We start from the raw sequence: 22,112 nt of genomic DNA, 5'->3' as shown, positions 1-22,112 counted from the left end.
TAAAAATTGAAAAATTAGTCTTTTACTTATTTTTCTAGTTGAAAAACTGAAGTTTTTGTATATCAATTGACTGAAGCTGGTGAATTATTGTATAAGTCGTATGTTTCAATTAGTGTTTGATCATTTGGAGATATTTTCAAAAGTCATTCAAGCATCAGATGGAAGAATGGAACAGTGTTGAAAAACAATTTTTTTTTTGGATTTTTTACCTATTTTTTTCTGATGATATCTGTATGTTTCGAGTTGTAATCAGTGGAAAAGCACCAATAATAATCCGTCAATCACCTTGGAGTCTTCAATTAACTGGAGTATATGATTCTGGAAAATATTTTGCAGCAATAGGAAAAACATTTTTCTAATTCACTAAAAAAAGTAACAGGTGTCAAAAATTTACATTTTGATTTAATAACAATGAATTGACTACTAACGAAAATCGATGGAGTGGGATATATAATTAATTAAACTGATAACCAAAAAATGAATAAGATTAACGGGAAACCACACGCATCCATCCAGCAAGAATTAGGTTTCTAAAGTCAAAGAATTTTCTCGGAGAAATGAAAAAAGTTTTTGTTCAGAAAAAAACACTTTTTTTTATGATTTCACTTATAATGCAGTTTGAAAAAGTCACGACGTAAAACGTTTCACTTTTCGCTCTTCTTAACACTACAGCATGATTAAAGTCATCATTCCAATTGAAGTTCCCCTGGGCAACAAAAAGTCGAAGAAAGCTTGAACAAATCTTTAAAAAAGACAGCTCACCAATACAATTCGAGTTCTTTGAATTACAAAAAATGTAGGTGAATGAAAGAACTCCAAGAGTTCTTTCTGTCAAAAAAACTAGTTGCTCAAAAAACTGTTTCTTACTAAAGGGACCAACAAAGCTAAACAGTCTAAAAAAGGAAGAATTATTCTTAAAAAACCAGCGTAAATTTTGAAATTTAGAAAGAATCAATTAATTCTTTTTAAAATACAAGTGTCCCAATAAACAAAGATTTTTTTCTGTGCAATCCAAGCCATCAATTTGCTCTCACAGCTATAGACGAGCCATCCTGGCTTCAAAACGTTTCTATTCTAAAATTTTTGAAAAACTGCAAGAAATTGGTAAAGAAATAGTTACAAAATTTAACATTCCCGCGTCTTTTTTCTGCATTAAAAAACTATTTTATTCCAAAATTTGTAGTCTTCGAGTAACTAAAAAGTGTTTTGTTCAGAAAACGTCGCTTCAATTCCCAATGAATGCGGTAAAACAAAGAAATGGCCAAAAATTGCTAAAACAGCTTAAAAATTCGCAAAATTGCTGAAAACTTCAAAGTAATATAAAACTCTGATTATTTATAAAAATTTTAAAACGCTCTCTGAACACAAATTTATTATTGCAGCCTATTCATTGGGTTTGGAATGGATTAACAATTTTATCACAGTAAATTTTTTTTTAATTAATTAAAACCCCCTGTTTTCCCTTTTCCCGTTTTTCCAATATTTTAAAAGCTCCCTTTTCTCAGCATACAATAAAAATTGTAGATTTTTTTGATAAAAGTCAAAAGTGGCCTGTGAGGTCTACAAAATGATTTTTTTTGCTTCGATGCGTAAAAAAGTGAAAATTTGACTGCAGAAAAAAAGGCCGACCTCGCATATATTCCCCCGTTTTGAAAAAAAATGGAGCAATTAGGAGATACGTTGTTAACAGCTATCGTGGCAAACAGTAACAATTTGGTGCTAATTTAATTTAACTAAGTGTGAATTTTGCTGCGTAATGCACTTTCTAGTTTGAAAATACTTTCGCTGATTTCAAAACTTTGACTCCGCTAAGTCCATCAAAACAGATTATTATAGAAAAGAATTGCTATTTTTTATCGAATTAAATATGGGTAATAAAATTACCTTTTTTTCATTCGGTTTTTCTTTATTTTCAGAAAAGCAAAATAACTGAAATAGTTTATATTGACGAATTTTCTGTCTTTTACAAATTTGCAAAACATGAACAACTCGTGAACAAATTGATGCTGCTTCATAATTGTATTTACTGGCCTTCAGTCTCTAAGATATGATATTTAAATTTATCAAATTCCCCTCGATTCATCCTGCTTTCCTTTCAGCACATTTATAAAAACAATCTACAATGAACAGAATTGACTTTTGTGGGTCAACAGACAAAAAGAATGGAAGTTTACCCCTACTTTTAATTACAGAGTTGGGCAATTTTCTCCCAGTAACAAGGGCGCTTTCTGTTTCAAAATTACAAGGAATACAATAAGTTGAATTGATAGAAAAGAAATTTCTCCTCCTCTTTTTTCGATTATGATGGGCATGATATTAGGGTTTTGGGGGTTTTAAGCGGTGTGTTAGTTGTACAGTGAGCGGGCAGGCCTATTGATTTTGGCGGACTAATTATTTTACAAGTCAAAACAAACTGAGCCTACGCTTTGCGGGTAAATCGGGGTACATAGTAGAATTGATATGGCCGGGTGGAAGAGTAGCTTAAATTGGAACCACGCTCCGATGGCGCTCAATAAATTGGTCAGATAGCAAGCACAATTGGCTATCAATAATTGCATCCTGGTCTATATAGATCCATGAGACCCAAAAAAGACCCTTTTTCTCTCTCCCTCCCTCCCTCCCTCCCTCCCTCTCTGTCTCTCTCTATACCCCATATGTTGACCACTACCCTATAAAGCAGCAGCATACTACAACATGTCAGCTACCACTACCAATACTAGGTTTTAACCCTGGGGGCGTAGGTGCGGGTAAGGGGGTGGGGGGTGGGGGGGGGGGGGGTGGGATTACCCGCCTGTACATATTGCGATATGAACTATAAAGTGGGAGAAATTAGAGGGTACATTCATTTGTACATACCTGGGCGATTTACAAATGATAATCAGGGTTTTATTTATATCATATATCTGTGTGTTATAGCGTGCCCGTATATGGGTAAATTAAGGAGGGGCGTTTGGGGTCGTTATTTATGGTGCCCTAATTGCTTTTGGCATTGTTCTGTGTAGAATTGAGACCCGTGGCGTCGATAAAGCGGGAGGCACGGTGTGGTACTGCTGATGTTACTAGGGGAACAATTTCCTATAAATTTCATAAAAATTTGATTCCAAATTCAAGCCCCAAAATTTGTTAACAAAGGTTATATTGAATAGAGCTGAATAGACGGTCTGAATTTTGACCAGGACCAATTCGATTAAGCTAAATTCCATGATTGTTTTTATCAGTATGAAAAAAGACCAAAGGAAAAATTACCAGCATAATAATGTGCAACTTTTTCTTGTCAAGGCTGAATTTTTCATCTTATGTTTCGCCTCTTTGATGTGAAGAGTACAAGTTTTATATAATCCTTTTTTCAATCTTTTTGATATTGTAGTTTTTAAAGACCTTTTAAACACGGGAACCGTTTTCTTTGAACCATCGCCTAAAATTTTCGTATCACTTATAAAACATCATCCATTAACTATTCAAATCTTTAACCGCTTATAATATCTTAATATGGTCATCATTGCCTTAAATTACCGCCTGTGCTTAAGATATATAAAAACATCATTGCGTAAAAAAACAATTAATTTGGGGCGCATAGGTTCACGAAAACGAAAACTTTATCCACGGAAAAGAAATGAAACTATTATCGTTCACACAACCGCAAATTACAATTGAAGTGTTTGAGTTGATCATAAACTGTAGAATGATTATTTTCATGGTTAATACCGTTTTGAGCGAATCTTGACAGTAAATGCAGATCCCCCCCCCCCCCCCCCCCCTCATTATTTCCATGTAGCTCCAATACCACTTGCCATATGACGGGGGTCCACTCAATAATTCATGCAGAAATTAAAAGAAGCGGAAACCGGAATGGTACTAAAAATGTTCAGCAAAAACAGACAGTTTACCATGTAATTCTGCTATCTGATTGTTTACTTTTGTTGACGAGTGTATTTTCGTCTACTTGTTTTGAATACATTTCTGGTGAATCAAGAACAAATGATAAGCATGTTGAAAGAAGTACTTCTAATCCAGGGAGCGTATCGTGTGCAATGCTGGCCACTTTGAGTTTGAAAACACCCTCTTCAAAGAGTTTGAGTTCATCCTAACCATCTATACACAGAAGAAATAACCGCGTGCAGACATTTCATAACGGTGAGCTCATTTTTATCTCTGTTTTATTAGCTAAACAACTCAGCTCGAACCTTTCAAAAAAGTGAACAAAAAATTAAAAATTTATTTATTAACTTCTGATTAAAAGTGGTTGGGGATATTTGCTCAATAGCGGTTTTAATCACGCAGGTTAATTTCTCTAACTTTAATTGAAATAATTAAAAATCGCTCCAACTCTAAAATTTTTTCCTTGCTTATAAACTTTATCTGCTTTTCTTATAAGTCGCAATTTTTCAAAAAAAGATCTTTAACGAACAACAGATTTCGTGTGAAAATGAGAACAAGAGGGCTCGTAAAGTACTGCGAGTCAACCCTATAAAGAACAGAAAGCGGTCGTTGACCTTCAGCTAAAATGATGTTCTAAACTTTTTTTTGCGCTGCAACTGTGTCTTAATATTGACAACTTTAAAGCATAAGAACTTTATATTCAATTCTTTTTTCTCGTTATTCTGTTAAATCGTACAGCATTTGTTATCTCTGATCATCATTTGATGGATTCAATGGATGATGCAAGTGGAAACCCAGGCTCTTCAGGTCTTGTGAGTAAAAATTACACAGAAGACGAGGTAAATACAATAGTTTCCGAGCTAGAAAAAGTTAAAAATTTTTCTCAAAAACAGTCGGAAGAAATCGACAACCTTAAGAAGGTAACAAAAAAATTGAACGATCGCTTGCGCGCTCAAGAGCGTTATACAAGGAAGGATTCCATTATTATCGTAAACCCCCCATTCGACGCGAGAAAAGTTAACGATGTGAACATAAAGGCTTGCCATATACTGCCCAACACTGGAAACGCGATGCCCATGCCGTCGGTAATCTGCAAATTCTTATATTTTGATGACAAAAACAACGCATATTCAAAAAGATGGCACCTAAAAAAGAAAAACAATGCCATCGATAGAAAAAACATCTATATCAACGAACCCCTCCCAGAGATTGAAGCGAGTATAGCCAACGAAGCTAAAAAACGCGACAAGATTGTGTCAACACACAACTGTGTAGTGTCAGTGCTGGTTGAGAACGGCATAAACAAACCAAAGTTTATGAGAGTCAACGAGATCGAGGATCTTGATAGAGTAAAGGCAATTAAAAGAAAAGAAAACTACAACAACGAAAAACCGCACAGGCGATCAGAGGAAAACATAACGTCTCCGCCCAAGAAAAGACAATTTGTGGATAACAATAACTGAAATACCAAACAATGAATAACAAGCTTGAGCCCAGAATCAATTCTTTGTGTTTGCTTCGACTGTTTATGATTTAATTTGTAATGCTTGTCGTCACAACGACGGGAGAGATGTTCAATGCAGCCATTAGGGATTTGTGTGTTTTTTTCCTGTTCTAAAACATTCCAAAACCAAAAACTGTTTCTTTATCATTTTTTCCTACTTATTTTTTTTCAGGCTGAGTTATTCTCTGCTTGCGATTTCCGCGGGTCGTTCTTTGCCTAGCCGCGAAATATGCGACTGACAAAGTCAATGAATGTGAGAAATAACTTGGTTATTGCAGTGTCTTTTTGCGATATCCGCTAATAAACTCTTGCTTTCTTTTTTTCCAGCTGTAAATCTATTTTTAAAAAAAAGGAAGGGGGAGGAGAAAAAAGTATTAAAAAGGTGAAGTAGGACCTATCAGCAAGCTGAAGACATGTCCTTTTGCTAAACTACAGCAAACTAAAATCAATGCCAGTTGCAGTAAATAATGAATTCAGTTATTTCTTCATTGCATTTCCCAAAATTACACAAACAGATGATTTTAAATAAGCAAACTATCATTTTACAGAACATACGTACCTTTCAGAAAAACTTTGATCTGCTAAACATTCATTTAGAAACGTTAAAATCTAAACCTATAGCATTTTGCCTGACAGAAACTTGGCTGAAGAACCACTACGAAACGTCACAATTCTGATTGAATGAATACCAAAAATTTTGCAGATGTGATAGAATGAAAAGAGGGGTTGGAGTAGGAATTTTTGTAGTGAACGACTTGGATTTTGTTGAAGTGAAAAAATGCGATCACAACGATCTGCAGGCTCTTACAATAAAGATTAAAGCAGATAAGCAGCATTATTTGATAATTACTTGTATTTATATTCCACCTAGAAAACAAAACAATGTGAATTTTCAAAGGCTAGAAAATTACTTAGATACCTTACCAATTGATCCTGAAGATAAGCATATACTATATGGAGACTTCAACATTAACTTTTTTGTTAATAGTGCAAATTTCCGGAAAATAGTCACTTTGCTGGCAGGAAATAACATCTCTATATTTGAAAGCATTGAACCAACACGCGAAACCTTGCGCACGAAATCAACACTGGATTCGTTTTTTTAAACACTCTGTCTTCTGTCCACACTACTGATTCCGGCACTTTGGACCATCATACAGTAACACCAACATTCGAACAATCTCTGGAAAACTCGTCCAATAGGCACAAAAAGTTTACGAGAAAATGGGTCAATTTAGAGAATCGTAAATTTGTCGAAGACCTCAACAAAATCTTGATGGACAAATTAAAAATAAATACTTGTAATGGTAGTGAATGGTCCCCCGATAAGGCTTTTGAAAAACTGCATGAAATTTTGATTAATACCCTAGACGAAAGTCTACCAATAATCAGTTCAACTAAAACAGGAGTACAAAAAACATGGATAGATAATCAGGTGAAAAATGCTGCGGCAAAAAAAGTTCCTAAGAAAATCGTGTTTACAAAACCCAGATAAAAATGTTTTGCAAAATGATTACAAGGCTCAATGCAAACTTGTCAGAAATCTAATCAATCAAAAACTAAGACATTGTCACCAAAATACGATCGAAAAAGAAGCAGCCAATAGCAAAAGAAAGTTCTTCAATCTCTTCAATGAAACATCGGGCAAAACTTTAACGACTCACCACAATAAAAAAACAGTAGAAAACATTTAACCTTTAACACTTTTTTTTGCAAACATTGGAGTAGAGCTAGCAAAAGCGTTTGATACCAAGCAGAACTATGAAATTGAAACTAACACAAATACCATGTTCTGTTTCTCAATAACCAGTTCCGAAATCATTGACACACTGCGAGTGCTTCCATCAAAATTTAGTTTAGACTGCCACAACATAAACTACTTTTTTCTCAAAAAATATCTCGGGCAGTTAGTCCACTACTTGAAACATTATATAGTGAGTGTCTGAAACTTGGCGTACTTCCACAGTGCCTGAAAATAGCCAAAATTATGCTTTTTTCAAAAGCGGTGATAGTAGCAAACCCAAAAACTACAGACCAATCTCACTTCTTCCAGCCATTGGCAAACTGCTTGAAAAATTTTTATATAAAAGAACGTATACTTTTTTGAGCAAAAACAACACATTTTCAAAAAATCAATTTGGTTTTCGAAGCAAATTAAGTACTGTTGACGCCATAGCATCCTTAACTGAAGTAATTAGAGCGAACTGGTTTCAATCAAAAAACTTAACTAAATGCACTTTTAATGATCTAAAAAATGCTTTGATAAAAGGGTGAGCACTACGGACTCCGAGGAACGGTACTGAAAATGCTTGAATCCTATCTGAAAGAACGACTCCAATATATTAAAAGAGAAAAAGTTGAATCAGAAAAGAAAAACGTTAAATGTGGAGTCCCGAAAGAATCAATTCTCGTTCCACTGCTTTTCATTATCTACCTAGACGACATTCCAACTCTGAAGTCAATAGAAAACCAAACTATACTTTATGCTGACGATACAGTTGTTTCTAATAAAGGTAGTTTTGAGACTGTAGGAAAAATCACGATGCCGCACTAGCAGAATTTGCGAATTGGTTTCATGAAAATAAACTCACAATTAACACAAAAAAAACAAAACACAAGGTCTTTGGAAAAGGGCGCAATCTAAAACAGCACAAAACAACAATTAACCGAGCGGAAATTGAACAAACCAGCTCTTTTAGGTATCTAGGATTAATAAGAGACGACCAGTTGAAATTCAAAGATCATATTAACTACGTCAAAGAAAAGATTTTAAAATTTTGTTCCCTTTTTTACCGATTACGCTTTGTTTTTATAAGAACACAGATTCTTAAAATTTTCAGAATTTATGTCAAACCGATAGTACAATACGGAATTTTGATCTGCAGATCTACTAACGAAAATTTTTAAAAACCACTCAACATGTTAATTAAAAGAATTTTGAAAATTATTTTCTGGAAGCGTAAGTACGGGTCAATCGAGCGAATACGAGTTCACAATTTGACAAGCAACGCATCAGAGTCACATTCTTTTGAAATATTCAAACTACTAGTAAAACTAATAAAAAGCAACCTCTAAGTGAAGTTTTTTCCACGATAATAGCGGACTCGGACCTTAATGATATCATGAAATAGAGAAATCGTGGACAGTTTGTAAAAATTAACAGACAAAGATGCGATAGTAATTCATTGAATTGTAGAGTTCTTGGGATGCTTAAATGGCATTGAATTATAACAACTCTTTTATTGAAGATGTTAGAACAATAACACAGGCAAACATAAAAGACTTTTGCCATACATTTTTTAAGCTTTATATAACTGGTAACCAGGACCTGCTAGACAGACTCTTTCATGCTCATTCATGCAAAATTTTTGATAGCTACAAACACAATTCTTCTCTAGTTAATCTCTATTGGAAAGGAGAACTTTTCATTTTTAAACACTTTTTTACTATTATTTCAATTAAAAATGCATAACTCTTCCGTGAGGCGCCTGAAAACAAGCCAGTTAGGTTTAATGGCGGCCTTGTAGTGTCATAAATTGTAAACGATTGTATTTGTACAATGTATGTATTTTCTTGCTAATATTTTATGACAACGGCACTACGAATAATTTATTATTATTATTCGAATAATAAAGTTCGAAAATTAAATTTGCAGGATGAACAGATCATCACCATCAAATGCAAAGTTATAAAGAATTGCAAACTTAAAAAAAGATCGGATATCGGAAGCAACTCGCTTTCAATTCCTAATCTATTGTAGACAAAAAATGGTCAAAGAAGAAACTTCAAATGTAGTTTTTTAAACCAGTTGTTCGTCCAGCAAAAGTTTTTCCAACAAAATAATATAAATAACATAAATGGCCATGGAATACAATTGAACTCCTCGTATTTCTCAATGTTCTTCATTTTATCGAGTTTATGTTCAAATAATTGGATTAGTGTTTCCACAAATCAGAACTAAAAACAAACCTCATTTTTCGTCGAAATCATTTTTTACCTGATCTAATTAAATGATCTAAATTGTAACTGATCTAAATTGTAACCGATTGTATTTGTACAATGTAGGTATTTTCTTGCTAATATTTTATGACAACGGCACTACGAAAAATTTATTATTATTATTCGAATATTAAAGTTCGAATATTAATTTTGCAGGATGAACAGATCATCGCCACCAACTGCAAAGCTATAAAGAATTGCAAGCTTAAAAATAAGATCGGGTATCGGTAGCAACTCGCTTTCAATTCCTAATCTATTGTAGACAAAAAAATGGTCAAAGAAGAAACTTCAAATGTATTTTTTTAAACCAGTTGTTCGTCCAGCAAAAGTTTTTCCAACAAAATAATATAAATAACATAAATGGCCATGGAATACAATTGAACTCCTCGTATTTCTCAATATTTTTCATTTTATCGAGTTTATGTTCAAATAATTGGATTAGTGTTTCCACAAATCAGAACTAAAAACAAACCTAATTTTTCGTCGAAAACATTTTTACCTGATCTAATTAACTTATCTTTCAAAAGCAAACGGCAATTTCAATTTGGGATGTAATTACACGCAGCGCACATAGCTTTTACAGAAACGGCGATATTTGATTGGCAATGGTTTTTTCAAGAATTTTTCAAAATTTACGATTACTTCTTAATGACGCACTTTTTAATGGTTTGTTAACCCAAACAAAAAATACCACAAAAACATGATAATTTTTAAGTTGATGTTTGACTATCCTGGTGAAATCATGAACAGAACTGCATTTTTTAATTAAATCAATTAATCTGAGATATTTTAAAAATCTTTTAAATTACTGAAACAATTGGTTAATGCTTGAAAAACCAGTTCACATTTTTTAAAATATTTTTTAAGCCTAACTTGTTATTAAGCCTAACGTGTTCAAGAAATAAAATAAAAAGCAATGTTGATAGAGCGATTCCCTGATCAAATTGAGTCAAATTTTAGTCAAAAATCAAGCAACTCACCGTTAAAAAAATTGATTTCGAAAGCCACTCTCTATTTCAAAAACAAAATGTAAGAAAAAGAAAAATAAAAACCTGAAAATACAAAACCAAAAGCCAGTAGAACTACACAATTCAATCCTATATAAGTGTGACAACAAAACAAAGAAATCTCAGAGGTAAAATTTGTTGCACTACAAATAAAAAATTGAATATTCGACTTGAACCCCTTAGCCGTTTTCTTCACAATTTCTATATAATGCTGATTGTTCCGATTTACATTTTTTTAAATCAAACTTGATAAAAGTAAAAAGAATTTTAGAATACACTTAAATTATTCAAACCTTGCAATGAAACGGAGAAAAAAAGTTCTTACTTAAAGTTTTTTATTTGCTCGTAATCTATTTTAAGCGTTTTTTTTTATGCGGAACCAAAAATCTGATGGTTGATTATAATTTTCTCTTCAGTTCTGCAGAATTCCAATTCCGGAGCAACTTAAGTTTTCAGTTACATATCATTCACAAAGTGTAACAACTTGAAGAAAAGCAGTGAGGTTAAATAATCTTGAAAATAGCTTCATTTAAGAAACTTTCTTTTTTTAGGACCACTGTTGCTTCAAAAAATACTTCTAACTCTAATTTTTAAACTCTTTGGACGCACAAATTTTAGTCCGCTTCTTGCTTTGTTCTATTTTCACTGTCACGTGCAACGCTATCGAAAAAATTTTGAAAGCGTTTTGTCATAATGACAACAATTTGCTATGCAATGATTAAACTTTACAAACGAAAGTGTTGATCCCATCTGTATTTCGAAATGATTTAGATTACTCGATCCCAACTAAAAGTTACAAATCAATTAAACCCATGAGAGAAGATTGGTCAATGGACCCAGACAACAACGGAAAGGACGGACAATATTTATTTGTCGCAACTCAACAAAAACCTACTCGCAGTCTTTTTCTCGTTAATTGAAATCTTTTTGAAAGCATCGAAGAAAATTTTTTTGCAACAACAAAGCAAAGAAATTCAGATTTGTCAAAACTTTGCACCTGAAAAACAACATCTTGAACGAACACAGCAAAACATGAAAAATGTATGTTGTTTTTGCGTCAAACAGTTGCGCTTGGCCTAGTTTAGAAAAGTGTGCAAAAAATATATAGTACACTATCATTAAGAAGCAAATGTGAAAGATAATCACTATACATAGTAATAGACCCCAACAGTATCATTGGTATCAGCAAGACCTTTCTGGTAATTTAAAAAGTCTATTTTACAAAAAAATTGTATTTTTGCCTATCTAAAAATTTGTTTTTAAGAGTTTTTCTATGGTATCATTTTTAACAATTTTAATTTCTAGAATGCGTTTAAAAATTTCCGATTTAGTCTGGCAAGAAGTTTCCATTAATTCTAAAGATTTGTTGGAACCAAGATATGTCTAACTTAGAGTATGTTGGAAGGTTTCTATCATTTTCAGTTTGTTCGTGATTGTTCGCTCAATCTGCTGAAGAGATAAACATCACGGCAGACTGAACCTCCACCTGCTGTTTTTGGCATTTGGTCAAAATTTTTTGAGGGTCATAAAAAACAGCAGGAGCAATTGGTGCGTTTTGAGAGTATATCGGGCAAAAAGAGCAGTTCCTGAAAGAAAATGACGAACGTTTTTTAGACATAGCATTATGTTCTTAGGCAAGGGAAATGAGTATCCTAGAGATGAGCGAACTTGAAATTAGCAAGAATCTTGTAAGAATTTTCCAAGAGAACAATCTTGTTGGATGTATAAATCATGTTTTTTCCAGAAAATTAATATGAACCTAAAATTGCTCATTAAGCATTTTGCAGAACTCAAATTGATTCTTAAAAGAACCTAACAAACTTTTGGCTTATAAAAATATTTTTCTGAGTATTTTTTGAGGATAAAATTGAATAAAAATCGAATGAAATCACAGTTAGGAATTGCAATTAAAAATATTATTTATCGGAAATTATTTATCATCTAACTGACTTTTTTGGTATAGTCGTTTTGATTGCGGAGTGTTGCACGTTGGTTGCAGGATTTCAAATTCATTTATATATCCTAAGGAAACGCACCAATTGAAAACTTTGGCTTTAATTTTTGTTTGCAACACTACTACTACCACTAATGATTGTTCTGTTCAATTTAATGGATTTTAAATATGGCCTCGTTGATAAATTTTTTTTATGGAAATGAAAAAAAAAACTGAAACTTCAACAAATGGTTAGCGTTTTTTGTCGTATATTGATCTTTTCATTCAAAGTGTCTTTTATTCTTTAGCTGCCAGCCAGCGAAAACTTCTAACTGTTGAGGTTTTGGCAAATCTCCTGGTGAAGTGGGCATTATTATTTCTGCACCTTTAGTGTTTTTCAGAAAAAAATTTACAAGAGACATTTTTTAGTTGTGTTCGACGAGTACACCTATTATTATTTTTTAAACCTATGCAATCTATTTTTCTTGGATACTTTGCTTTGTTGGGAAACAGCTATCTTTTGTATGGCCTTTACCGTATCTCTTCGGTTTTATTTTTGTCTTGCAAGAATTTTACACCAAAGAAAAACAAGTCCTTTATGATAAATTTATTTAAAAAGTGGCGGAGTGTTTTGAGTAAATTTTCTTAGGAGCGAAATTCTTCGAAGTACTTCTTAAAAGCGTTCTGATATTAGTCTTGGAAGCTTTTCCGACTAAGAATTTGCATCAATGAAACTTTAAAGTGGCAGATAAAAAACATTCTGCGCACTCTCTATATAAAAACATTAAAACAGAAAAAGCGGCTACAAGGTTGAAGCGGCTTACGTTTTTTTTGCTTAGATGTTGGAAAAATTTTGCATCTTTTTTCTTGGAAAATTTTTACAACTTCTTGTAGATTTTGAATTGGAAATCTTAAATAGAGTCTTAAATTACGGCTCAATTGTTGGTTTTCAAAAGGGACACTTTTTTCTGTACCGCTGCGCAGATAGAAACTTGATTGTCTATTGAAAATTTTATTGATCGTTATAAAAATATGGTTGATTTTAATTAATTTCTAGAATGCCTCAAGATGTTTTTGTTATAGAAATGCGTTGAGATAATTGTTTTCTGTAAAGCGCTTCAATTTTGTTAAGATCATACTTTCATATGACCATAAGACCATCATTTTTGAGTTTCACCAACTATAGTTTAAATATGCAATTTAAATATGCACATTTAACACGTTTTTAACTGAGCGAATTGATTAGATTCTTATCTATCTCATTAATAACAACTTGAGGAACTTCGATTATATTTGAATCGAAGTCTAAAATATTTTGCGATCAATCGACTAAAAAGATAACTTCAACTTTGCTGGTTGCTTTTTCTATACTGTTTATTGTCTTGTATAATTTCTTTCTTTGTGTGTATAGACTCAAAATAAGATTGTTGCTTTATTGTTTGCAATTTTACAAATAACTTTGCTTTATAAATAAAAGTTTTGTACTTAATTTATATGACGTAGATCGACTATTATTATTATTATCAGTATCCTGTTCGTTGGTACAGGAAATTAGATTCTCGTAGTTATTTTCAAACTTTCCCGTTATTATCAAAGTACTGATTTGAGTAAAGAATGTTTCGTTTGCTCAAAAATGAGGCAAGACAATTAATGCGACATTTTGACAATAGAATTTAGTGGAATATTGGATTTTTTTGTTTAATTATTAAAATCAATTTGGTTCTCGTAACTTCAATTTCGTAGATATTAATAAAAAGTCTCTTTACGTGTAACAGGGATTTTTTCGCCTTATATGGTATCGCTGATATTTACAGTCTAATTACAACAATTTTATCCCGTATAACTCGTTCTGCGACGTCAGCTGGTCTCTTCAGGTTAGTTTTTTTACACTTGACCACCGATGAAAATGTTGCACAAATAGTCACACCAACCATTTTTTCGTCCAAAGATTTAATTTTTCCGATCTTTTCCGTTTGTGCCCCCCCAGTACCTTATGCGCCCCCAGTTACAGAGCACGTGCCATTATATAGTAAATCTTTTTAAAAATATGGCACGTGCGTCTGGGGGTGCAAATAATATGCAGCCACTAACGGGGGGGGGGGGGGGGGTTGTGGGGTGGGTCTTAAACGGAAAAGATCCAATTTTTCCAAACTTTCATTTTTTTCCCAATAAGCAGCAATTTCAATCAAAGAAAAGCAATTATTTAAACGATAGATGGTTATCCAATTTCTTAAATCAAAATAAAAAAGTCGTGGAAAAAACAAAATGGTTTTAAATGAACTTTGAGAATTTTTCCTTTCTGTATTTTTGATGTCGCAATTTATACAATTGCGACATCAATCCCTGCAACAATCTTATCATAAGATTATTGTGTGAATACTAATAAAAAAGAACTGAATAAATTGGTTTTAGAAGAATGATAATGAAACCAAAACAACAAAAAGTTAATAGTCCCGAAAGCATAGAACAAAACATATTCATCGCTTAAAGTTTTGCAGTTATAAAAATCAATGAAAAATATCAGATCAGACCGAGCAAAGGCAAACAAATATTATTTACAAAACTATTTTCAGTTTCTGCATCCTCAGCTACCAAAATCCAGATTCTAAAATTTTTATTTAACACTTTTTGAAAATCCTCTGTTTTTTGTCTTTCGGATTATTTTTAATGGCAGCATTTTCAGATTCTTAACCCTCTATGAAAATCGGGTCGGCCGAACCGACGCAAATTTCAATGCTATGCTCGGTATTTCTTCTGTTGTTAATGTAAACTAAAATACAAAAGACAGTTGAAATTACAAATTTGTTGAAAAAAAATCAATTTCAGTTCTGAAGTAGCATAATTTTTTTTACCAATTAATTACTACTGTATTTTAATTTGACTTTACTCTCAAAAATTGCTAGTATGTAATGATGGCAGCTTACTATAAATGGTGGAACTAACTTCAATCGTGAATTTTAAAGACCAAAGTTTCCACTTTCGTCTTCTAAAAATATAAAATTATTTAAAATATCTCTATTGGCGAAATCGTTTACGCTTCTTTATACTGGAATGGTCTTCTTGTTCGAAGCATCAACTGAGCATTAATGAACGTCAGAATTACGCTCTATGAAAAACAATTTGGCTAGGGTACACAAAAAAAATTCAGTTATCTGCAGAAAACTTCAACAAAATTGTTGTGAACTAATTAAAATTTAATTTGAAAAATCTACAAATTTACAGTTCTAAGATATTACGTGACACATTTCTCTGTTATCAGTCATAAAAAATCATCTATGGGTTGACGACGTGTAACAGAAAATTTAGAAACAAAACACAAGGTATTGGCTTACATGGGAAAAATTGAAATGTCAAACAGGACTCAATGGTCTACAATATAAAAAATGAAAGTTTAAAGGTTTCATAAAGTTTGTCAATTTATTTTATTTTATTTTATGCATACCATTAAAAGTCTAAAGCTAATCAGTACATATACATTTCATAAACTGCAAAAAAAAAAAATTAGGCAAACGGAATTTTTAAAGCTAATAGGCGAAAATTTTGAACTAAGGTTTGCGATTTAGGCGAATACCAACTAAAACACTTAAAGGAGGTAATGCAAAAACCATTTGGTAAAAATAGTGTAGTAACGATGACAATTGTCTTCATAGAAATATAGCTTACAAAAAATTATCAAATATTGTCCGGAGTTTTGGATTTTGAGGAGCTATGCGATCTGGTTTAACTCCAACTTCCCCAACGTTCCATCCGTTCTCTCAACCAATAGCTCTGAATTAATTACATTAAAGATGTTGGTAAGTAATTTCAAGCATTCGCTGTTCATTCTTTGTTACTTTTTAAAAAATAAAGTCAATCGCCGTGATGACGCTGAGTAGAGTAAACGAGATGCAAAACTTGAAAAAAAAAATGAAATATTTTGAATGTAATTTTAACAATTCTTTTGCTGGTAAAGACGACTTTTGTTGTAAAGAAAACTTCAGGATTCTTGTCTAATGGCTATAAAGTAACTACATTTTGATAGACAATCCGGCGGAAATTTTGAATAAAATACTAGTTTTTTTTAACTGATAAAATTTTGATCATCTATGTTATAGTTCTGAAGGATTTTGTGAAAGTTTTATGATCAATGAAGAAAAAGAGATAAAGTCTGTTTGACCTCTTCGACCTCCAGGACAAGAAAAGTTAATTGTAATTTTGCAGTAACTTATTTAGGCAACAAAATCTTCTCTTTTTTGCGTTAACATTTGACCTGCGAAGGCAAAGAGTTTGTAGGCATATTAATTAATTGTTAGTGGTTTTTGATTGGTAAAGCATTATTTCATGTCGCATTTTTTCTCATGTTTTTTTGGTGATGCGAGCAACTCATAGTTAATATTTGCATTAACCAACAAAGTCGACATGAAATCTGAAATGTGGCGCCCTTTTTCAACAGTTTCCTTCCTGGAAAGCGACTGACTAATTACGCAAATGACGTCGAAATTGATCAATTGTTTTTCCGTTTAGAATTCAACGTTGATTTTTTTTTCGCTGACGGCAAAAATCCCAATTATTTCTGTCTGAGTTAACCAACCATACAAAAAATCGATTAAAGCCTTTAAAACCAAAACCTTCGAAATTAGATTTTAATGACGCATTTTAACTGCGCAATTTACTCCAATCTGCTGATTTGAAAAACTGTTTTGATAGTTTTTGTCAACTCTAGCGACTCTAGTGATATAAAAGTTAGTTCTGCTGCGTATTTTATTTACTATTTCGTTTGATTCTACAAGTCAGCGTTATTTGAATTCCAATACTTGTAATGCGTTTAACCACTTTTCAAAGAGCTTAGATTCTATTTTTCATCTTTCTCCCGTTTTCTGACGCAAATGGAAATTGGAGGCGTGTCATCTTTTTAAATTACCGCTTGCTGTGAAAATTATCTCAAAGTAACTTAGAGAAATCATCGGCCTATTTTTTTTCAAAGGTAAATTTTTCCAAAGTTGATAAAATGAGCGTAAACAATTCTCTCCCGAAGCTAGATTAATTTCTTTTTAGCTGCGACAACTTTTGATGAAATAGTTTTATTCTTCAGTTTCAAATCAGCTTTGTATTTAAGAATCGGCCTCAACAATTGTTTACAGAGGCTTGCATGGCAAGCATTTACAAACGATCAAACTCAACTTTTAATTCAGGGTGCAAATTTTTGCTACAACTTTTATTTTTGTCCGTGAACTAATTTTTTTGCTACATCTGCAGGAATAATCAGTTTCATTTTTTAATAATAAACATTAAAAATACATTAATAATTATTGAAAATTTGTGTGAACAAACTAGGTGGCTTCAGTTATGACAAAAGTAAATAAGTAGTTAAAATGGTTCAAACGTTGCTGTTTAAAATGTAGTTCTCAAAAAGGTAAAATAGCAGGGCTTTGTTAGAGAATCCAGGTTCTGATTATATTTGCTTACCTTCACTGATACTAACAATCATTAAAGATGCTAAATTGTTTTTATCAATTAAACTCAAATTCTTTTATTTTGTTTATTCTCATTTTAATGATAGTAACATCGTTCGATTGATTTGAAAAACATTAGAGAAATTTTCGTGAAACATTTCAATTTAAATGCAAAGTAAAAATCTTTTCCGTGGAAGCGATATACGTTTTACGACCAAGGGTATTTCCCATTTAAATTCTAAGAAAAAATGTCATGAGCTAGCGCATAATGTCCCAACGAACCAATTTGCCGATAAAATTTTGCATTCATTAGATGTGCCTGCGGTCATTTTATTCAAAACTAATGAAAATAAGAAAGTGAATTTTGCGAAGCTGTTGGAATATTTTTGAGAAACATTATAGCGGATTGCTTAAGAACCACCAATGTCTTTATAATCTAAAGCTTGAGCTATTTTGAAAAATTTGAGCGAACCCTACAACAGTTTAGAAAAAACCTCTTCAAAAAAATGGAAACCGAAGTTCAACTTTTTGACTAAAATGGCATAAATTTTCTAAAAAATGAAAACAAAAGATTCTCAAAAATTCAAAAAAACTAACAACATTTAATTGTGGCAAAAATGAGCTACTATTAAGCTTCCTTGGTGAAAATAAGATTATCTATTTTTAAAAATGCAAACAAGGCACAGTTGAAATGACAATAAAGTCTTCTGTCAAGAAAATAACTATCTGGTGGGAAAGCGAGGAGAATGTAAAAAGTTGAATATAGAGAAAAAGACATTATAAAATTCTGGATAAACTTATAAATCAACTACAATCCCTTTTTGTTTGTTTGGTAAGCTTTTTGCTGGTTTTGTTCATTTTGTGTGCTTAAGGCAGTTTTGCAAGCATTTAAATTTTTTGAATCAATTTAAATGATTCCAATAAAACTCTGTTCATAAAAAATTGTGGAAAAAAGTTTTTACGAAGAAAGTTATATCGATTTGTTGTAGAAAACTTGAACAATGTGTTGAACAAAATAAATACCATAAACACAAAAAATTTGGTTTTTGCTCACAATATTTCATTCTAATACTCTTAGGAGCAAAAAACTTTTTATTTTGCTCCGAAAGGCCAGGAAACAATTGATTCGAGTTACGTAATCGGAATAACCTATAGTCAAACTAGCCATAACTTAAAAACTACTACTCTAATTTTTGATGAATACAGCAAAAAAGCTGCCTTTTTTATGTTGTCTACAAAATCTGTCACGGCTGCTCTCCGTGTCTTTCACAAAGAAAGTTTTACACCGCCCAGTTCGTTCTGAGTGGTTACAAAATCTGTCCGGATACTTCGTTTATGCAGTTCGCTTTTGTAACTGTATATCCGCTCTGCTGTACTTACCGTTGCATTAACTATTCAGTTCGTAACTATTGGCTAATCTTAGTTTTTTCAACTATCAATTTGAACTGGATTGCTACAGATCACACAATACGGGATCTCTTTACCAGTTCAATCCGAAATAAAAAACAATTCGAAGACAAAGATATATGTCTAAGACCTGTTTGTGCAAAAATATTTAAATTTAAACTTACTTTGGCTTTTGCTATTTGTACCTACGAGTTGAGAATACCAGAAGTTGGGGTTGTAACAGTTGAATTTCAGCTCCAATAATTCGTTGATGCAAGACACAGTAACAGAATTTACTGCTCAAGAATAATATTTGGAATAAAAGACACAGTAACAATTTACTGCTCAGGAATATTTCTAGTTCAAGACACAGTAACACGTTATTTACTGCTCAAGACTATTTGTTTTTGCAATATTTTGCTGAGTTATACTTTAAGCCGTTTTCTGCGGCTGCTACGTTGAGTTCTGTGTGCTGCTTTTGTTATTTCCCCCTTTTCTCTTTTTTGTCACGTGACAAACTGTAACTAGAACTAAAACTATAACTATAACTATTAAATGACTAGGGCAACAGAAAGTGTTTTGTTTCTATTTTCCCTCCTACACAATTTTGTTATTCCTTAAGCTCAGCTCCAACATAGCCGGCCCTGTTTTCCTTCGTGAAAACATCATCGTCACTTGGTGGTACTGGAGCGAGCTTCACTACGGGCCTCTTGTAGTATCCATCCTTTGTTCGGATTTTCGCTGATCGAATCACTCCGTCGAACCCTTCAAAGGTTTCGGTTATTCGACCCAGATTGTAATATCCACGTTTGACACAGTCTTCCACTAACCACACAAGATCACCCTGCTAAAGACTTCTGTCCGTTGTGGTCTGCCATTTCTTACGACTGTTCAACATTGGCAAGTACTCTTTACGGAATCTGTCCCAGATGAGGTCTGCGTAAGCTTGCGTTTGTCGGAAGAGCTTTCTATGATCAACAAATTGCTCTGAACCTGATAGATACGGTAAACAAAGGTTCTTGTTGCCAAGTAGGAAATGGTTTGGAGTAATAGCTTCTAAATCGGTAGCATCAGAACTGACCTGTTTTAGCGGTCTAGCATTCAGCGTCTGTTCAACAAGACACATCGTGGTTGACAGAACATCTTCCGTGACTGATTGACTGCCCAGCACGGCATACATTACCTTCTTACAACTCCTAACCAGTTTTTGCCACACTCCTCCAAAGTGTGGTGCTGCAGGTGGGTTGAACTTCCATCTGATTCCTTGTTGAATCAGATGTTCTTCAATTTGCCTCTTGTTCCATGCTGCTATATACTCTGCCAGTTCTTTTTCAGCTCCAACGAAGTTTGTCCCGTTATCGCTAATCATTTTGACCGGTTTGCCTCTTCGAGCAATGAATCGCATAATTGCGTTCAGACAACAATCAGTGTCTAGTTTTGGTGTATTCTCTATATGTACCGCTCTTACAGTAAGGCATGTGAATAGACAGCACCAACGCTTTTCTTTTCTTCGGCCAATCTTTACTGTGAATGGTCCGAAATAGTCTACGCCCACATTCGAGAACACTGTTGATGCGACTAATCTTTCTTCAGGTAGATCTGCCATTACTGGTGCCTTTGTTTGGGCTCTTCCCTTTCGACATCTAATGCATTTGTTTTTGATCGATCTCAAAGTATTTCGTATGCCTAGGATCCAGAATTTCTGCTGAACTATGTTTCTGACATGTTCAGTACCTTCGTGATGACTATTCTTATGTTCATTTTGCAAGAATAATTCAATTACATGGTGCTTCCAATTTGACAGTATTGGAAGCTTCGTTTCGAAGCTCAATTGACTTTTACCTATTCTGCCTTGGGCACGAATAAGTCCTTGCCGGTCTATGAATGGTGAAAACTGGAGGATTTTGCTGTTTTTTGGAATTTCCTTTTCAGCCTTGAGAGATTTCATCTCTTCCGCAAACTGTTCTTGCTGCAGTAGTCTGAAGATGCTTGCTTGTGCACCCTCTCTTTCTTCAACACTTAGTGTTTTTGTTGCCGGTTTGTGTTTTCTAAATACGCGCTGTTCGTATGCCATTGTATTTACTAGTCGATTGAAATTGCTAAATCGTTCCCACTGAATCATCGGCTTCTTCTCTTCAACCTTAGCTGAGAAGACCATTTCGTCGTTTTGTTCGTCTGAAGCAAATGTTAAATTCGCCTGTTCAGGCCATTCGTTCTCTCGTTACCTCAACCAGGCTGGCCCAGTGAGCCATTCACTTCTCTTGAGTTCGTCAACATTGATCGCTCTTGTCCCGATGTCAGCTGGATTGTTAATACCACTCACATGATTCCACTGTGAAACATTAGTTATATCCAAAATCTCAGACCCTCTGTTTGCAACAAACACCTGTTGCTTCCAGTGGGAGCTGTGAATCCATTGCAGAACAGTAGTGGAGTCGGTCCAAAAGTTAGAACTGTGAATCTTCGATTCGTGTTCCTTCACTATCTGCTCTTTGAGTCTCACCGCCATCACTGCTGCTTGTAGTTCCAAGCGTGGTATGGAAAGGTGTCGCATCGGTGCGACTCGGCACTTTCCGATTACAAATTCTAAGTCTGCTGAGTATTCTTTGGGCTTTGAACGTAGGTATGCCACAGCGCACATTGTGTCTTCAGATGCGTCGGCAAACACATGAATTTCCCATTTGTCCTTGGCTGTGCTGAAGTATCTTCTATCAATGCTTGTTTCTGCCACTTCTTGAAACTGCGCTTTCCACTTCAGAAACTCTTCTTCTTCGTTAGGTTCTACTGAGTTGTCCCAATGTTGTCCATTTTTGGTCCAGATGCTCTTCAAGGGTCGTCTCATATGGACACTGAACGGTGCAAACAGTCCAAGAGAATCAAACACCGAAGAAACTAGAGATAAGATCTTCCTTTGGGTGATTGGGGTCTCAACTTCTCTGCTTGTACCTCTACAAACCTGTAGACTATCATCG

This window comes from Convolutriloba macropyga, chromosome 6, assembly GCF_964194025.1.
Source record: "Convolutriloba macropyga chromosome 6, txConMacr16.3, whole genome shotgun sequence".
NCBI lineage: Eukaryota > Metazoa > Xenacoelomorpha > Acoela > Convolutidae > Convolutriloba > Convolutriloba macropyga.
Note: the sequence above shows the minus strand (reverse complement) of the source record.